Genomic DNA, 13,180 nt, shown 5'->3' with positions numbered 1-13,180 from the left:
GTAAACAGCATATTGTAGGATTCTGGTTTTTAATCCACTCTGCAATTCACTTCTGTTATATGGTAGATTTCATCCCATTCACATTCACAGTTATTATTACTATCTATTCCCCTCCATTCTATTTACCCCCTTTTTACTTTGCCCCACTTTTTCACCCTATTCCTCCACACCAACATTTTGCTTCTTTTCCCTGCCTCCCCCAATCTGCCCTCCCTTTGTATCACTCCCTCCCTTTTCTTTACCTTTTTCTTCCTTGCTTTTGCCCTCCCTTCTATCAGGCCCCCTTTCCCCCTACCCTTTTACTTCCCTAAAGATTAAGCTAAGTTTCTTTATCCAAATGAACATATATCTTATTCCTTCTTTGAATCAAATTTAATGAGAGTAATGTTGATACAATGTTCACCCTCCCCTTCTTTCCCTCTATTGTCATATGCTTTTTTACCTCTTCATATGATTTATCCCATTCCACCTCCCCTGTCTTCTTCTCCCCCAAACTCCCTTTTTAACCCCTTAAATTTGTTTATATCATCACATCAAAGACAATTTATATTTATACCCTCTGTGTATAATCTATCTGTCTGCTGAAATACGTATATAGTTCTGAAGAGTTATGAGTATTATTTTCCTGTGTATGGATGTAAACAGTTTAACCTTATTGAGGAAATTTTTTCCCCCCTGTTCATCTTTTTAAAATTCTCTTGAGTCTTATATGTTAAGATCAATTTTTCGATTCAGTTCTATTCTTTTCAGCAGGAAACCTTGAAAGTCCCCAATTTCATTGGATTTTCATCTTTTCCCCTGAAAGAGAATGATCAGTTTTGCTGGGTAATAAATTCTTGGCTACAATCCAAGCTCCTTTGCCTTCTGGAATATCATATTCCAAGCCTTGCAATACTTTAATGTTGAGGCTGCCAGGTCCAGAGCAATCCTGACTGTGCCTCCATGATATTTAAATTGCTTCTTTCTGGCTGCTTTGAGTATTTTCTCTTTCAGCTGATAATTCTAGAATTTGGCTACAATTTTGTTAGAGTTTTCCTTTTGGGGTCTCTTTCAGGAGGTGATCAGTGGATTCTTTAAATGATGATTTTATCCTCTGATTCTATAATATCAGGGTAGTTCTCCTTGATAACTTCTTGGAATATGGTGTCTAGACTCTTTTTCTGATCATGGCTTTCAGGCAGTCTAATAATTCTCAAATTATCTCTCCTGGATCTGTTTTTCCAGGACAGTTGTCTTTCCAATGAGGTATTTTACATTTCCTTCTATTTTTTCATTCTTTTGTTTCTGTTTGACTGATTCTTGGTGTCTCATGGAGTCATTGTCTTCCAACTGTCCAATTTTAATTTTTTTTTTTTTTGCGGGGCAATGGGGGTTAAGTGACTTGCCCAGGGTCACACAGCTAGTAAATGTCAAGTGTCTGAGGCTGGATTTGAACTCAGGTCCTCCTAAATCCAGGGCTGATGCTTTATACACTGAGCCACCTGACTACCCCACTCTCAATTAATTTTTAAATTCCTTTTTGAGCTCTTCCAAGAAGGCTTTTTGTTCTTGAGACCAATTCATCTTCCCTCTTGAGGCTTCACATATTGGCAATTTGAAAGTATCATCCTCATCTGTGTTTGTGTTTGCCTCTTTCCTGTTGACACAGAAGCTCTCAATGGTAAGAGCTCTTTTTTGTTTCTTACTCATATTGTAGCTTATTTTTTTTTAAGTTGAGGTCTGCTCTGGGGGTATCAGGGTCCCTGTTTCAAGCTTCTTGTGCTGGGGTATAAGGCTGTGTCCCTGGCTTTCTACACTGAGCCCTCTATGGCTTGTGGATTTCTCACCACCCTGGGCTTTCTCCCAGCATGCTGTGATGACCAGGCCTGGTTGCACTTGTCCTGTGGGTGGCCCTCTAGCTGGCAGCCTGTCCTTTCAACTGGTACTGGTGGGTTTCACCATAGGCCTGCTATGCCACCAGTTTGTTGAGCCATGATCCAGGAGCCTTGATTGCTGGGCTGTGGCCTACAGCTTCCTGCTGAATTGCCCCAATGCCCTCCATACTGTTCTGTGCTGTGCCTCCCATTTGCCTGAGACTGATCTTTCCTGGAGTCTTCTAAATTATCTCTGGTTGGAAGACTGAATCTCTCTGTCTCTTTGCAGGTTCTGTACTTTCAGAATCCAACCAGAGGCTTGATTTAATGTTCTTTTTGAGGGAACCAAAGGAGAGCTCAGGCAACTCACTGGCTTCTCTCCACCATCTTGGTCCATCCATTCTTGTTATAGTATTTGCTTTTGGGTTGATCTGTAACTGACAATGCCCTGTAACCCATGAACAAAAAACCTTATGTACCCTCAGAAAGAGGGAGTCCCTGAGCTACCTTCTGAGGAGGAGGGATCTACAACATGATTATGGTTCTTTCTTCTTGGGATAAAATAGTTATTATGTTTTTCCTATTCATTCTCTGATCTGGTTTCTGTGAGGTACTTCTGGTAGGAGAGGTAGCAATACCCTTCTCTGATCTGGGTGAACAAACTGTAGGAGATATTATTGATGTCTCTGACCTGTTTATTATCTTATAGGAGGATGGATATGAAAACTTTATTTAATATTCAACAACATTAATTCAAAAAATTATTATTATAAATTATTATAAAGTTTAGAGGTAGGTCTTTAAAATTAATTAGCCCACACCTCATCTAACAAATGGAAAAACTGAAGTCCAGAGAGGGGCTATGGCTTGCCCCCAAACTGACACAGTGGTAGAGCTGGGACTAGAACCCACATGATCTGACTCTAAGCCTAATGTTCTTTCCATACTATGCTGCCTCCCTAAGAATTAACTAAAGCAAAATCATGTTAATTCTTTATATGTTTCTTTATTTGTACTTGCATCCCCAGAGCCTAGCAGAGTGTCTGACATGGGTAATAAGTGCATATTGATTATTTATTGATTTCTTGGGCTGCTAGGTAGAGCAGTGGATATAGTACTGGGCCAGGAGTCAGAAAAATTCAAATCCAGCCTCAGATACTTACTAGCTGTGTGACTCTGGGCAAATCACTTACCTCTTTCTGCCTCAGTTTCTTTAACTGTAAAATGGGTATAATAATAGTATTACTTACCTCACAGGGTTGTTTTGAAGATGAAAAGAGATAATATTTGTCAAGCACTTAGCACAGTGCCTGGCACATAGTAGGTGCTTTAAAAATACTTATTCCCTTTTTTCTCCTTTTATAAAAGGAGAAAACCTTAAGGATAATTTAGTTCAACTCTCTCATATGATGAGATACTAGCTATGTGTCTCAGAGAAAATAATTTAACTTCTCTTAACCAGTTACCTCATCTGCAAAAATGTTGATAATAATAGTAACTACTTCATAATGTTATTGTAAAGATGAAGAGAATTAACATGGGGTCATGAATAGAGAACTGGATTTTAAATTAGGAAAAGGTGGTTTTGAATCTAGCCTCAGGTCCCATTTTCTATGGGATCCTGAGCAAGTCACTTAACTTTTTAAAAAATGATTCCATTTGATTCATATAATTGAATATTTTAATGTAAGTTTTATTTTACTTGTTAAAAAATTAATAAGCATTTATTTTATTTCCCTCTGATATCTACTTTCCTAATGGAAAGCAAAAGGAAAAAAAATGAAAAGAAAACTCTTGTAACTAATAAACAAAGCCAAGTAAAACAAACTCCTTTCTTGGCTATATCCAAAACTCTGAATTTCATCAATACTAGATACTAGTCCTGATAGTAGATATTGGTATAAAAAATAAATGGGTCAAAGGTCACCCAGAGTTTAGTCAAGTTATTCACCTTCTTTTGGAAGTTTTGGGGGTTGGACTCTAAAGTCAAATCCAATTAAATCTATATCCAGTGACAAGTGAGATAATGTTCATAAAGTGCTTTATACATCTTAAATTATTTTGTAAATATCATTTACAAATAATGAAATTGGGGATCATAGAGATGGTATGCCTCTCAAAAGTCACACTGGTAGTAAAACAGCAGAGCTAGAGGCTGAACTGAGTCTCTCTGATTTCAGTTACTGTGCTCTTTCTATTATGACATGTTTTCTTTCTTTCTCCATCCCCTTTTCCATAGTCCTAGAACTCTGCTTTAACACACAATGTATGATGACAAATCTATAGCTTAGTGGGGGAGGGGGAGGGAGAGGGTGACAAGAATTAAGTAATTTTGCCTTGAATTTTAATTAGCAAAGGAGGGTTGGTTGTTTTTTTTTTTTTTACTAAAATTTTTGATGTATTTAGAATATAAAGGCTATATTTCCAGAGAATGTTTTGTATTTACAGCATATCTATCTAGTTATACTGCGGCAATATAATTGTTTTCCTGCTGAGAATTATAGCAGTGAAGTTACTTTGGGTACCATTACAGCTAATTATAGTCTTGCTCTGGAATGTAAGAGCTCCCCTGCAAGGCTCCCTCCTCACCATTTATACACAATGGACTAAGAGTGCGTTCTGACTTTTGCGTATAATTGCAGTTCTCAAGCTCCTGCAATGCTGGGGCAAGTAGTGTGACTTTGGAATGTTTTGGGGTGTAAATTACCAGAAATGAGCCCAAGCTGATTGGAATTCTGACTTTCAATTACATGACAAAAAGGGCATAATTATGAAAGCCGGCAGCAACAACAAAAGAAAATGAACGCAAAGTTTTTGATGAAAATATATCTAAAAAGAACTTCCAGATCTATTGATTCTTCCCTCCGGATTCTGAAAGCCTGGGCATACTGAACAGAGAAAACTTCATCCATAATTCTTCTGGGCTCAACTTGTAGAAGACAGAGATAATTTCATCAGGTCAAAGTCTTAAAAATAAAAGTTTGTGCTAATATAGAACTTTGGAGTTTACAAAGAACTTTTTAAATATTATTTCATTTTGTCCTCACGATGATCTTAAATGGTAGGCATGGGAGGGATCATTATCCCTGATATAAAGGTGAGGTAACTGGGGCTCAGTAATAAATGAGCCTCACTTTTATAGATCTCGCATCTTAATAGGGGGATAGTACACAGAAAAAAATAAGTATGACATAAAATTTTACCTATATGAGAGATCCTTAAAATGTTCTGTAATATTTTGAAGCTATTCAATTGAGAAAAAAAATAAATCCCTTTGTGTTAAATACTGAAGGACATAGAAGAAGACATAAGATAGAGTGTTTGTTCACATAGAGTATAGGGTTAGGGGTTCAAAACCTCTGTGATCTGGAAAATCTGCAATTTTTTAGTCCCTCCTTTATACCAGAGAAGAAATCTATATTTTTCTTTTTTCTTTTATGGAGTATTTATAGTACCTTGTTTTCAAAAACTGGATTCAGTATTTTGTGATGGGTTCTGTGTCATTTCCTGGCCTTTGTGTGTTGTCTGTGGTTTCTGCAAAATTCCCCGAAAATTCTCATTTAATTTCTTATGTTGACCCTTGATATCAAAATTTTAATATGGAAAGTTATGATGTGGGAGGGATAAGTGTAGTAGGGGAGATAAGACATGTACATGAATATTTATGAGAGAATAGATGAGGACAAAGGCAAGGGAGAGTTGTTTGTTTTTTGTTTTGTTTTGTTTTGGGGTTTTTTAAGTGCTTGGAGAAGTTTGCAGAAGGGGGATGTTCCTTTATTTTTCCTGTCACAGAATCATAGAATTCAGACTTTGGTGGCCATCTAATGCAACCTATAACTTGAAAAAGAAGCCTTTTTGACAGTATACCTGACAAGCAGCCATTCAGCCTTTCTTGAATAATAATCATGAGAGTTAGCACTTAAATAGTTCTTTAAAGTTTGCAAACATTTTATAACTTTGTAGCATTCTATCATCACAATAACCTTGGGAGGCAGATACCCCATTTTACAGATAAGAACATTGAATTAAATAGAAGTTAAGCATCTTGCCCAGAATCACCCAACCACTAAGTGTCTGAGGCCATATTTGACCTTGTCTTCTGGTCAGGTCCAGAACTTTATCCTCAGCATTACGAACCTGCTTGAAGACAACCCATGAGGAGGAATCTCCTACCTTCTAGGGCACTCTATTCCATTACTGGATACATCTAATTGTTAGGAAGTTAACATGAATCCTGATTTTGCCTCTTTGTAATTTTCAACTATACTCCTAGAACTGCTTTCTGTAACCAAAGAAGAACAAATATAACCAGAGGATTGCCCTTCAACAACTTAAAGACCGTTATCATATTCCTTCCCCAGACTTCTTTTTGCTAGGCTAAATAACCCTACTTTCTCATACTATGAATGGAGATAAGTTAGCAAGTTAATTGTATCTTGGAAAATCCTATGTGGCACAGAGACATGTGTCCTTCCATTTCTGAACCCTTTCCATAAAAACAGCTGAAACAAGGAGGAAAAAAAACAACAACCCAGAGCCTACCTGAAACATAACCTCTGCTACCCACAAAATCCATCATAGACCAGTTAATTACTATGTGTCCAGTCCTGATCTCACTATGTACATAAGAGAGTGGCTACTATTTAAAACAATACCAGCTTTATTTGTATTTCAAAACTATCTTAGCTGTTTCCCTGCCTTTTCCCTCCAGCCTCCTTGGCATGTAGAAATAAAGGAAATAAATCATGTGGACTTAGAAGCAAGTGAGTTTTAATATGAGAGAGTGAATTTTTGACGGGCTTGAGTAAAGCTTACTTTATACTTTACAACCTGGAGATATGATTACTTTAGTTTTATTTTTACAACCATCAGTGGTCTGTCGATACCACAACAACATGCTTTGCAGAGCAGGTGACTGAGAAATGTCTGTTGAATGAATAAATCAAATTACTCATCTCTTTGTGTACTTGACCATAGAAAAGTAATTCATAAAAATTATTTGTTTCTACATGCCCCTTTCAATTCCGACCGCAATTTGGTAAATACAGGTTGAACTTACAGGCTGTACACAGTTCAGAACATGCTGAAGATAAATACCTTTCAGGGAATGATTACTTAACTACCTCTGTGACCTCGGGCAAATAGTTTCCCTTCCCTGAGCTTTAGTTTCTTGATCTGTGATCCTAAAAATGAAGGTATTTGTCAAGATGGCCTCTGAGGTCATTTCTAGCTCCAGAGCTATGCTCCTAAAATAAATTTAATAAATAAAGCTGTTAGTGACATGGAAATGGTTCAGAGAAGGACAGAGAAAATATTAAAGAATGGGAAACAGAGAAGAATCACAGGTTTGCTAGATCATAGGTATGTGCCGCCCTGCCTGGTTTCGACTCCAAAGAACAAGACGCACCTCCCAGTATAAATTCATTCATCGCTCTTAATCCCATCACCATGCTGCTAACCCAAGCCTTTACTGACACTACCTCCATCAGCCTCTTCTTGGGCTAGAGAGCAGAGTATGAAACACCTCTAAATCCCTTCTTCTATCTGTTGCTCTGCATGGTTTCAACTCCATTGAACAATGTCCTCCCCACTCCCAACCAGGCACCCCCAAGTCCTCTCTCCCATTCCCTTTTCCTGCCCTATTTTCTTTGTTGTCTCCTCCTTTAGATTGTAATCTCTTTGAGGGCAGGGACTGTCTTTTTCAAAATTAGTTGTATCCCCAATGCTTAGCACAGTGCCTGGCACATAGTACGTATTTAATAAATGTTTATTTGATTGTATAAAATTTGGAACTGGAAGAGACCTCAGAATTCAACTAGTCCAAGGTCCTCCTTTGGCATGTAGCTTCCTTTTCAAATTAAGAGGCTGAGCTCAGATGTAATACTACAAACAGATAAAGTAAATGATGATCAGAGAGGTTAAGTGATTTGCTCAAGGTCACACAGGCAATAAGTAAAGGTTAAGTTTTTAACTTTAGTCCTCTAACTCCAAATTCAGGGCTTTCCCCTTCCCCCCAAGAATAGTATAGACATAGGGGAAAGCAAGAACAGGGGCACAAAGGCAGAATTCAGGGAATAAAAAAGTAAACCAATACAAGGCTAGGGAGACAAAGAAGTTCCAGATTGTGAAAAGTCTTGAATGTCAAGCAAGGAAGTTAACTCTACTGATACAGTGGGCCAAAGGGAGCCATTGAGAATTTTTAAACAATGGAATGACACAGCCAGGCCTATGGATAAGAAAGATTTTCTTATAGCCACATGGAGGATAGTTTGGAAGAAGATGAAGGAGGTGGGAGGAATCCTTGTTAGGAATCTATTACAATCCTCCAGGTGGGTGGTAATGAGAACCTATCCTAGAGTGCAAGCAGTGTGAACAGTGAGAAAGGGATTTAAGTGACAGATGTTGCAGAGGTGGAATTCACTAGTAACTCACTGGATATGAGAGATGAGGAAGAGGGAAGATTCAAAAATAATCCCAAGTTTTTGGTCATGAGAAATGGGAACAATGTTTGTATCATAGACAGAAATAGTAAAGCCAGAAAAAGGCAAGGATTTAGGGGAAAAGATGAAAAACACTTAGTTTTAGACATATAGATTTGATGGATGAGTGAGACATATGGATGTGGATATCCTTTGAACAGTTGAAAATGCTGGACTTGAGGTCAGAAGAAATTTTAGAACTATAGATAGACATTTGATACTCATAAGAAGACAGTTAGTTGTTGACGCTATGAAAGGGAATGAAATTGCCAAGGAAAGAGATATAGAGGGAAAAGAGAAGAGGTTCAATATAAAACTACCCTTAGGGTCCACCCTTATGAAAGGTTTCTGAAGAGGATGAGCATGTAGTAGAGAAAGAGAGTAGATCAGAGAAAACCAGAAAATACAGTATCTTAGAAACCAAGAGAGAATAAAGTACATAGTTAGAAAGGGTGGAAATACTATACAAGGTCAAAGAATATGGAAATTGAAGAAAGGCCACTGGATTTGATGACCAGGAGGCCACTGTTAACTTTTAAGAGACCTATTCATCAGAATGGTGGTGGAAAGCCAACTTCGAAGGTTGGAGGCAGGCAACTTTTTTGAGACATTTAGGAATAAAGAGAGGATGAATGGAATGGTAGGCTAGCTGTGGTAGACAGCAGGGAAAGCTATTTAAGGTTTGGGGAGGCCTCCACATTTTTATATGCAGATGGAGAGACTAAAGATGTATAAGAGAAGGGGAAGGCATGAAGGCTGGAACAAAGATCTGGAAGACATAGGGTGAAATGAGATAAAGAGTACAAGAAGAGGGTTAGCTTTAGTGAGAAATAAAGATAAACCCAGCAAAGGGGAAAGAGGAGAGAGGGATCAATAGTCCTGAGAAATATGTGCCAATAGAAATCACATGGAATAACCTCAGTGTTCTCAGTAAGAGTCTAGGACATCTGTTACAAGGAAAGGTGATACTGGTGCACTTAAGGAAAAGAGAAAAGAAAAAGAAAGTTTTCTAAGTTCCCACATTCCATTGCTTGCTCTCTAGATTTTCAGCACAGAATGTCAACGAATTTTCCAGATTAAAGCATTAAAAATGTATGAGTAACAACTGTCATGGAAAAAAAGCTAATAATACTGTGTTTTGTTGTGGGGTGTTTTTTTGCAAGTGAGAATATTCAATTCAATAGCAATATACTTTACTATAATCAGTAAAAATAATTCTAATATGTCCTATTGGTATACCACAACAGGGAGCAGATTTTGAATATCTAACTAGATTTTTATGAAACAAAGTACAACTGTGTTTATTCTGCCAACATATTGCTCAAGTTTTAAAAAGATACAGGACTTAAAGCACCAGCTGTAAGCCAATTTATTATACTGGAGTTGCAAGGTTACATAATCGTCTTTAAACGCTAAATAATGTTAGGTGGGAAGGGAAACCATTTGCTCCCTGGAGCCTTCAGATGGTTTAACCTTCATTTTTTCCCTCTCTCTCCATCCAGCCTCTGCCCACCCTGCCAACTTAGGCGGCATCTTCTATCATTCTGTCAGCCCCCTGCCTAGCTAAAGCACAGCTGTTATTGGATGCTAAGTTTAGTCTAGAACAGGGCAGACCCAGTTTTGCCTATGTATAGCTATGCATTGTGACCCCCAAAGATCATCCTCAACTTCTGTTTTATACTGCTCCCCATGGAAGGGCAACTTGGTATGAGTTAAAGAGCACTATATTTGGAGTCAAAAGCTTTGAGTTCAGATACTGTCTGTGTGACCTTGAGTAAGGCACTTCATTTTGTTGGGTATCATTTTCCTTATCTCTAAGATCAGATGTTATGATAATCTCTAAGTTTACTTCTAGCTCCAAAATTTATGATCCTGTGACTTTTGTACTAGTCCTGCCCACTGTAGCATTAACTAGCCTAACAAAATGTGACAAGCCTCTTTGATGTCCATCCTCCCTTGAAATGTGGGAATAATAACTTAATTGTGTAAAGGCAGGGTACTACAGAGATAATCTCTGGAGGCTCTATCTAGCTCTAAGAGCCAGTATTCAGACAATTAAAGTTAACACCACAATGTGATGTAGTGGACAAGGTGCTAGCTTTGGAATCAAGAGGACTAGAGTTAAAATCACAACTGTTGTAAGAGCAAGTCATTTCCCCTTTGGTATACCTCAGTTTTCTTATTTGTAAAATACAGAGATTGAACAAGATCTCTAATTCTGCAATCTTATGAAACACTAGCCATAAGATGTGTTTTGATTTTCAGTGGCAAATTATATGTATAATACCCAGCACTGAGCACCTAGGTGGTGCAGTAAGTAGTGTACTGGGCTTGGAAGACTGATTTTCATGAGTTCAAATCTGGCCTCAGACACTTACAAACTGTGACCCTGGGCAAGTCACTTAACCCTGTTTGCCTTAGTTCTTCCTCTGTAAAAATGAGCTAGAAAGGGAAATAGTAAAATGCTTTCACTCTCTTTGCCAAGAAAACCAAAATGGGGTCAGAGAGTTGGACATGACTGAAACAACTAAACAACAACAACAAAGCCTTGCACTCAAGAGGCCTTTATTAAATGCTTGTTGAGTGGATTTGTTATTTCTCTCTAAGTGGATCTAAATTGTTCTGGTCCACTTTCACCCCACCTCCCTCTGACCAAGCAAAAACATTGATGAGACAGCTGGTCATGGATAAGGGTGCATCTGAGGCCGTACAGCCAAGTTCTCTGTGAGAGCCTAATTGACCCATATGGAGATCAAATCTCTGACCCTGGCCTCATTAAGCACTAGATTCCTAATGGAGATAATTATCCCTAGACAACTGGCTGCCATGAGATAAATGCTGCTGTTGTTATTCAGTTATTTCTGTCATGTCTGACTCTTCTTAATGCCATTTGGGGTTTTTGTGGCAGACATACAGGAGCGGTTTGCCATTTCTTTCTCCAGCTCATTTCACAGATGAGGAAACTGAGGCAAACAGGGCTAAGTGACTTGCCTGGGGTCACACAGCTAGTAAATGTCTGAGAGCAGATTTGAACTTGGGAAGAGAACTGCAGGTTCTGGGGTATTTTATCCACTTCACCACCAAGTGTGGATTGTGGCTAATGGCCAAGTGACTTAGTGGTCCTAAGGACCTTTCAGGATAGTTTAGCCAAACATTCTGGAGTGGAATGGGTCGAAATCAGTACTTGACTCAATCTAAAAATGAGAAGTAGGCAAATTTGGTCTTTGGTACCCTCTCTTACAATATTTAATAAGAATCAATTAATCTACTGTTCAATTCAGAGATACAGACAGTAAGATATGTGTGTAAGTCCTGTCTCTGACATATATGGCTATGAAACCCTAGGCAAGTCACTTAACTTCTGAGTGTTCTCTCCAATAGTAGAAAGAGACCTATAACCAAAACCTCCTTACACTGATGAAATCACCATTTTAGATAAAAAAAAAGAAAGAAAAAGAAAAGGTTGCTATTATATTCAAAGAATTGGCCTGCTGCAAAATTGACAAAGATGGCAGCCTATATAGAAAGGCAGCCCTGTTCACATTTAAGTGATACAGGGGAAAGAGCCCTAGACCAAAAATAGTTTGGATTTCTGGCTCTGTCACTAACCATCTACATGACTTTGAGTTAGTAACTTCCACTCATGGAACCTGTCTTTTCACTTTAAAAACAAAAACTCTGAGCTAGATTATCTCTAAAATATCACCAAGATCTGATATCCTATATCATAACATCCTTTGCATCACTAACATTTTATGTTCTAAGGTATAATTAATACTACTAATAATAACAATAATAATAATAACCACATTTATATTGTAATTCCTTGAAGTTTGCAAAGCGATTTTACAAATATTATTTCATTTGATCCTCATGACGACCCTGGGGAAAAGATTCTATTATCCCCATTTTTTCAGATGAAGAAACTGAGGCAAGTTAAGTGATTTCCCTGGGATCATTCTGCTGGTAAGTGTCTGAGGCTGGTTTTGAACTCAGTTCCTGACTAAAATTTCTGTGCTCCATCTGCTGTGTAACTTAACTACTCTGACATTCTGTATTCTAATATCGTTTCTAGGTCTGACATCCCACATTTTGTGTTCTAGGATCCCACCCAGTACTACCACTTCCTTCACGTCTGCTGAAATTCCAACTTCTACAGGAAGTCTTGCCCCAGACTCTTTAAGTCTAATATCTTCCCTCTATTGCTTATTAAGAATTTGTCCTATATATAACTTATTTGTACCAAGACTGAGCCTCTTGAGAGCAGGAATTGTCTTTTACCTTCCTTTGTATGCCTGGCATATAGGCACTTACCAAGTGTTTATTGACTATTTTAAGATCTTTTCTAGTTCTGACAGCCCAGATTCTATATTCTAAGGTCCCTTCTGGCTCTTACATTGTACCACATATCAAGGTTAATAAACAAAATGAGGACTAGAAGTGACCCATAAAGCATGTTTGCCCCTCTCTTTTTTCTATTTTCTCCTGATACCACTACCCAATCCCCATAACAGTCACAGACCTGCAAGCCCTCTTTCTCCCGACCACAGGGAAAATAAGAAGAAGCACACTTTGGTTTTAATTTCTGGGTCTTAGAATGAGAGAGAAATGTGCAAGGGAAGTTGCTATTGGAAAGGAACACCCTTCCTACTTAACACTGATACTTTCCTCTTTATCTTCCTTCAAGGTTAATCCAAGTATCACCTTCTATGTGAAGCCTTCTTTCCCTGACCCCCTTAGTCATTACTGTTCTTGCCTCAAATTTTTCAGTATTTTCTTATATTTGTACATGTTTCATCTCCCTTTCTTCTCTTCTCCCCATTGCCACTCCCTAGTAAAATATATAAA

The sequence above is a fragment of the Dromiciops gliroides genome, chromosome 2 (genome assembly GCF_019393635.1).
Source record: "Dromiciops gliroides isolate mDroGli1 chromosome 2, mDroGli1.pri, whole genome shotgun sequence".
NCBI lineage: Eukaryota > Metazoa > Chordata > Mammalia > Microbiotheria > Microbiotheriidae > Dromiciops > Dromiciops gliroides.
The sequence above is the reverse complement of the archived record's forward strand: the minus strand, read 5'-3'. Positions refer to the sequence as shown.